Source organism: Melospiza melodia, chromosome 5 (genome assembly GCF_035770615.1).
Source record: "Melospiza melodia melodia isolate bMelMel2 chromosome 5, bMelMel2.pri, whole genome shotgun sequence".
Classification (NCBI taxonomy): Eukaryota; Metazoa; Chordata; class Aves; order Passeriformes; family Passerellidae; genus Melospiza; species Melospiza melodia.
In genome coordinates, this window is record NC_086198.1 from 90,393,411 (window position 1) to 90,400,099 (window position 6,689).

Here is a 6,689-nt window from a genome sequence, read left to right on the forward strand (position 1 = left end):
TTTTGAGGCTCTGGGGAGGGGGATGCCCTTTTGTTTTTTCTCTCATTGAGTTTCCTGCTGCTGCTACACGGCCTGTGAGCACCCCCTCCTCTGCAGCCCCTGCAGCCCTGGGCACAGGCACCCGGCTTTGGGGACATTTTGGTGCCTTTGCTGTCCCCTCAAGGTGCTGGCACCAGCTCCCGACCCCAGCACGGCTCTGGGGGCACGTGGGGGCTGCTCCTGCCGGGGCATTTGCATTAAAGGTGATCTCTCAAATTAAGCCAGCGCGCGCATTTGTTTGTCTCGTGTTTGGGGTTTTTATGGCCACGGGAGAGCTCAGCAGGAAGGAGAGGGCTCCGTGTCAGCTTCCACCCCACATCCCAGGAGAATTCCAGAGCCTCTCCAGCACCAGCCAGCAGCCACCGAGAGGTATCTTGCCTTCCATTTGCTGGGGGGGTATTTTATTTTGGTTTTCTGCATGCAGGAGGCTTCTGGGCTGAGTTGGAGATTTGAGGAGTTGGGTTGGGAGGATGTAGAGCAAAAGCTCCCCGAGCACCTGGGCAGATGTCGGGTTCCAACCAGAGCCAAACATCAGCTTGGGAGATCCCTCTGTGACTTGGGGCAGCTCTTCCAGCCCATCCAGCCCCACTCCTGTCCCATCCCAACCCTCCGAGGTGGAACAGGTGACACAAGGAGGCCGAGAACGGTGACGGGCACCGATCCAGCGCTCTCGGGGGCAGCTTGGCTGTCGGCTCCAAAGGGGTCCAGAGAAGTCCGAGGGCTTGGAAAGGGGAAGGAGAAGGGGCAGGTGTGGCTCACCAGGTGGCTTTGCAGGTTGTGCCTTTGCCTCTTTGGCAAGAGGTGCCTCTCGGGAAGGTGGCGGGAAGTGTGAAGCGAGCGGAGGCGAGGCCGCCCTGGCCGGCGTGGCACTGGCGGGGGCAAGGAGGAGGGAGGCAGGTTTGGAGCCAAGGGAAGCACTTGAGGTTGGAATGCCGTCAGCCCAGCTGCCAGAAGTCCCCCCGGAGCATCCCAGGGCATGGTGGTCCCTCCCACCGGGGTGCACAACTTGATTCAAGCTGGAATAAAACTCCCGATCTTCTGGGACTCCCCATTCCCATTCCGATCCTGTCCTTATTCCTGGGTGGTGACCAACGTGCCAAACCCCACAGGAAGGTCTCAGGAGCCCTGGAGCAGAGGTTTGGAGTTTTCCAGCCTGGAATTTTTGAATGGAACACCACTAGCTCAGACCCTGTTGGGATTCCAGGTGTTTCCTTGTCCTAGATGGAGAGAAAACATTCCCAAAAGGAACTGGGTGGAAATCCAAATCCCAAAGGGCAAAGGGGAAAACAAACCTGGATGTGGTGGGAATGGGAATCTCCTAGGGACAAACATCCCAGGAGAGGCACCAGGCACAGGGAGGTGTCTGTGGTTTTTGTAGGATTTGGGAATGGAGATGGAAGGTGGATGAGCTGCAGGGTGAGAACACAACGGGTGCCCTCCAGGAGCCCCCATTTCCATTTGGGATCTGTGCTTGGGGATGAGTGGGCTGGGAAAGGGAAAGGCTGGAGAGGGGGACGGACAGCCAGGATGGAAGGTCTGGTTAAAGACAAATCCCTTGGATGGACGGGCAAAATCTCTTGGATAGACTTTTCTGGAAGGGCTCCGTCCCTCTTCTCATGGGGAATCAGGGAAGGGTTTTTCCCTGAAATTTTAAATTTAACTTTCACTGTTGTTCCAAAGTGAGAACCAAACCTGCTCTGGAGTGAGTTTTGATGGAAATGGGAGCTGCAGCCATCCCTGAAATCCCATTGACATCCCGTGGATATACAGTGTTTGTGTGGGGGAGTATTTAATCCAGGCTGAAGGAAGCCAGGCTTTGTTGTTCCAGTCCTAACTAATATAACTTGACTAAAAAAATAAAATTGCTGCAGTGGGTTTGCAGAATAAAGCACTTTGAATCTCAGATTTTTTTTTTGTTTGTTTTTAATTAGCACAGTCCAATTTGCTATAATATTATTTTATACACAAATTTTTTTTTTTTGGTCTGTCTTTATAAACTATTATAAGTGCTATTTTTGTTATAATTCAAAAATAGATATTTAGGATAAAGTTGTGCTGTTAAATATTTGTTATTTAGTAAAAATATTATTTTTTTTTCCTCTATTGTAAACGTTGTCTGGGAAAAAATATTAATGTTTTATCCTATTTGTTTTTAATATTAAAAAAAAGGAAAAAAGCACTTGTGGGGTTTTTTCGTTCAAGAATTGGTGCCGTGTGCGGTTGTGTTGCAGTCATGTGGGTTTTAATATGTACAGAATATTCTGTGTCCCATATTAAAATGAATGTTGTGTATTTTGTGATCCCAAAATAAAACAAAACAAAACAAAAAATGACATCCCTGTGGCTCCTTTGTAGAATTCTGGATCAAAAAGGGTTGGAGCTCCCAAATGTTGATGTCATGTTCCATCTGCTGCTCTTTTGAAGGCCTTGTGGCCTCCGGGTTTCGGGGAGAACCGTCCTAAAAATTGGGGCATCCCATAAAGTGGGATTTTGGCTCCATGGCCAAGGTGAACCCTGGTTGGTATGGACCCAAAGAGAGGAAATTCCACTTAAAAATAAAATAAATTATGGGGACGGTTGTCAGGTCGATGAATTGAGATATCCTTGGAGGTTGGGAATCCCTGTCCCTGGAGACGGGACAGAGTCCTGAGCCACCTGTCCAAGGTGAATCCCAGCTGATGGGGACTCCAGTACAGGAAATTTCACTTTAAAATAAAATAAAAACCATTAGATTAAATATTTTTATGGGGAGGATGGTCAAGCGTTGGGTCAAGATGTCCAGGGATTTGGAGTCTCCGTCTCTGGAAACTGGACATGGACCTGAGCCACCTGACAAGATGAACCCTGGCTGATATGGATCCAAATAAAGAAAATTCCACAATAAAATAAAATAAAAATAAAATAAAATAAAATAAAATAAAATAAAATAAAATAAAATAAAATAAAATAAAATAAAATAAAATAAAATAAAATAATAAAATAAAATAATAAAATAAAATAATAAAATCTTTTTATGGGGCAGATTGTCAAAATTTGGATCAAGTAGGAGAGGCTTGAAGTCTCCATTCCTGGAGATGGGATGTGGTCCTGAGGACCTGGACCAAGATGAATTCTGGCTGATATGGATCCAAATACAGGAAACTCCACAATAAAATAAAATAAAATAAAATAAAATAAAATAAAATAAAATAAAATAAAATAAAATAAAATAAAATAAAATAAAATAAAATAAAATAAAATAAAATAAAATAAACAAATTTTTTATGATCAAGTGTTGAATTAAGTAAGATATATTTGGAGTATCCCTCCATGGACCTGAGGAAGGACCCACAGCTATGAGGTCCAACCCATCCCGAGTTTTTGGGAGTTCCAGGATTCCCTGTTTCTGCCCAGAGCTTTCTTCTCTTCCCAGGAGGAGAAAGGAGGGAAGGGAAGGCAAATATTCCAGCTGTGTGTGTGTCCTGCTGCTGGTTTTTTTCAGGAATTGCTCCATATGAAATAGGCACTGGAGACCACCACATTTTGGGGTTTTTTTTTAGCATTTTAAAAGATTTTATTCCATTATCAGTGTCCATGAAGGGTGGGACATTACAGATGTAAAACTCAACACTATTCTGTCAAAAACTGACTTATTTCTTAGTTACACTGACTTCTTTCTTAGTTACAATGCTTTATAAATATTTTTCAACTTATCAACTTCGACTACACAAAAGTACTATTATTTTAACACTAATCACCTGTATTTTTACCCAACATAACCTACTACATCTTTTACAACTCTAATTCTCTAAAATACCTAATCTTTTTAAAAAGTTATATTTAAAATTTATTAAAGCTTATTTTTAACTTAATCTCTCTCTCAACAATACCAGCTCTATTCCACAACCTTCCTGAATCAACACACCTCATCTCGATATTTACATTAAAATTTACAGAAAAATTCACATACAAATTTACATACAAATATACAAAACTAAAAAAAAACAAAATCCTAAAAATATAACACTAAAATCCTAAAAAAATCCTAAAAAATCCTTTATAAATCTATTTCTCACTCCCAAGGTGGGAATGACCTCATGATGAGCACCAGGTGAGCATCTCCCATCTGAATTCCCATCATCTCCCATTTGGGTTCCAGGGAGACTGACTGCAGCTCCCCATCCAATCCCGGATTTTTCTGGGATCTGGGGCTGCTGTGAGGCTTTTAAACCATCAATATTTCGGGAAGTTCTGGCCCCGGCTGGTGGAAGCAGAGTTTTGGATGATGAGATGTGCCAGGACAAGCTCCTGGTGGGAGCTGCAGCTGCAGCCGCTCAGGAGCGGGCTGGGAGTGCTTAGGGTAATTAGGCAATTAGTGAAGTAATTGGCTTCTGTCTCCTTCCTCTCTTCCCCATAAATAGAGCCCTGACGGAGGCCTGGCCTCGGTGGGAGCTGTGGAGAACAGGATGTTGCTTCCAGCGATGACATCCCAAGGCAAGTGAGGGAACGAGCGGAGATTTGGCTGGAAAATGTGACCGTGAAAGCCCAGCCCGGGGCTCCGAGGCTCCTCTCCCTCCCTTCAGAGCTTTGTGGCCGCTCTTTCCCTACTTTGGGATGCGTCCTGCCAGCCAAGATTTGCCGGCTCTGTCTTGGCTGCGGCCAAACTCCACCCTTGGGTTGCGCTCATCGCTGCTCTTGTGTCACCTCCCCATCCTTTCTGTCCCATCCAAACCCCACAAACCCTGTCTGTCACCTCTGTCCGAGCAGGGCAGGTCATTTCCTTTCGGGATTTATCCGCTCCCCTCCCTTTGCTGGGAGGTCTGGTTAAAGACCAATCCCTCGGATAGATGGACAAAATCTCTTGGATAGACTTTTCTGGAAGGGCTCCGTCCCTCTTCTCACGGGAAGTCAGGGAAGGCTTTTTCCCTGAAATTTTAATTTTAATTTTCTGTCCCATCCAAACCCCACAAACCCCATCTGTCACCCTCTGTCCGAGCAGGGCAGGTCATTTCCTTTTGGGATTTCTCTGCTCCCCTCCCTCCACTTGGATTTATTTATAATTTATTGGTATTTACGGCTGTCAGCGAGGCGCTGCACCACCCCTGCCGTGGGATGAGGTGTCTCGCTGCGCTCCAGCAGGAGCAGGGAGAGGGGTTTTTTTGGGATGGCCTCACGGGAGCCACTGGATCCCGGCTCAGGTCCCTCGGACTCCGTGTTCTTTCCACTCGGCGCCGGCTCCAGGGCTCACGTTACTCCCTTGGTTTTAACTTGAGCTAAACTCTTGGAAAGTTTCTTTTTAAAGGTTGAGTGTGAGAGCACAAAAAAGGTGTGTGAATGCATCCAGGGATTGTTTTTTTTCCTCTTTTTTCCTCCCCTCTTTTCGTCTCCTTTTTTTTTTCCCCCTTCTGAACACAAAAGGGAATTTTGGCTCCTGGAAAATCAAATGGGATTCTGGAGAGGCCTTGTGTCTTCTTAGAATGTGGATTTCACCAGAAAATCTCCAGGCTCAGCCCATTCCAAAAAAGAGAGCTATTTAGCTATTTAGAATTTAGAGCTGAGCTAAAATCCTGCAGTGTCCTTAAATAACATTTACAGGAATTATAGAAAGAAGAGAAATGGGAGAAAGGGATGGATTTCCAGGTGGTTTCTTGGCAGAGTTTTTCTCCAGAATATTTTAGGAACCCTGGTGGATCCCGTGCTCTGGTCTTGGCTGGAATTAAAACATGGAAGGTGCCTTGGAATAGAATAAAATAGAATGTTCTAGAAGGAAAAAATCCAGGGAATGCTCAGAGTCCCTGAAGGGGCTCCAGGAGAGCTGCAGAGGGACTGGGGACAAGGCCTGCAGGGACAGGAGCCAGGGAATGGCTCCCACTGGGAAAGGGGAGATTGGGCTGGGATCTTGGCAAGGAATTCCTGGCTGGGCTGGAATTGCCAGATTTGCTGTGGCTGCCCCTGGATCCCTGGCAGTGCCCAAGGCCAGGTTGAGTCCACCTGGGACAGTTGGAGGCGTCCCCGCTCATAGATGGGATGGGATTTAAGATCCCTTCCCACCCAAATCATTCCATGGAGGATTCACATTCCAATTTTAGACTCCTGACATGAAAGGAGCTCAGAATTCTTTGTGCATCTAATTCCATGCTGACATCCTGAGACAAACTGGATGAAACCCTAAAATAAATCCTAATAAATCTTCCAAAGTGTTGGGGTAATAACTCAGAGTACCTGGATGGCCTCGGTGCTTGATCTGGAATTTTAAAAATGATAAACTGTGACAGCAAGCAGGATGTGAAGTGCTGAAATAGTAAATGGATTTCTGGCAAATATTCCTCTTTTCAAGGTCTCCCTCTGCACTCAGAATGAAGGATTTTGATTTTATCCCAGGCTACAAATGAAAATTTCCCTTTTCAAGAGATGATTGCACCAAAATCCTGACTTGGATCATTTCCCTGATTATTTATTTAACTGCTGACATGGGATTTTTGATGGGATAAAACACAAATGAGGAAGGTTTGCATGGAAAAATGTGGGAAAGGGAGGATCAGGGAACCTTGGAGGCTGTGGCTGGAGTCTCGGTTGATTTGTGAGGATTTTTTGGGAATAATCCGCAGTGGAGAGACCCAAAATTAGGGAATGAGGGGCAGGTTAGGCTACAACATCCCTGTGAGGCTCCA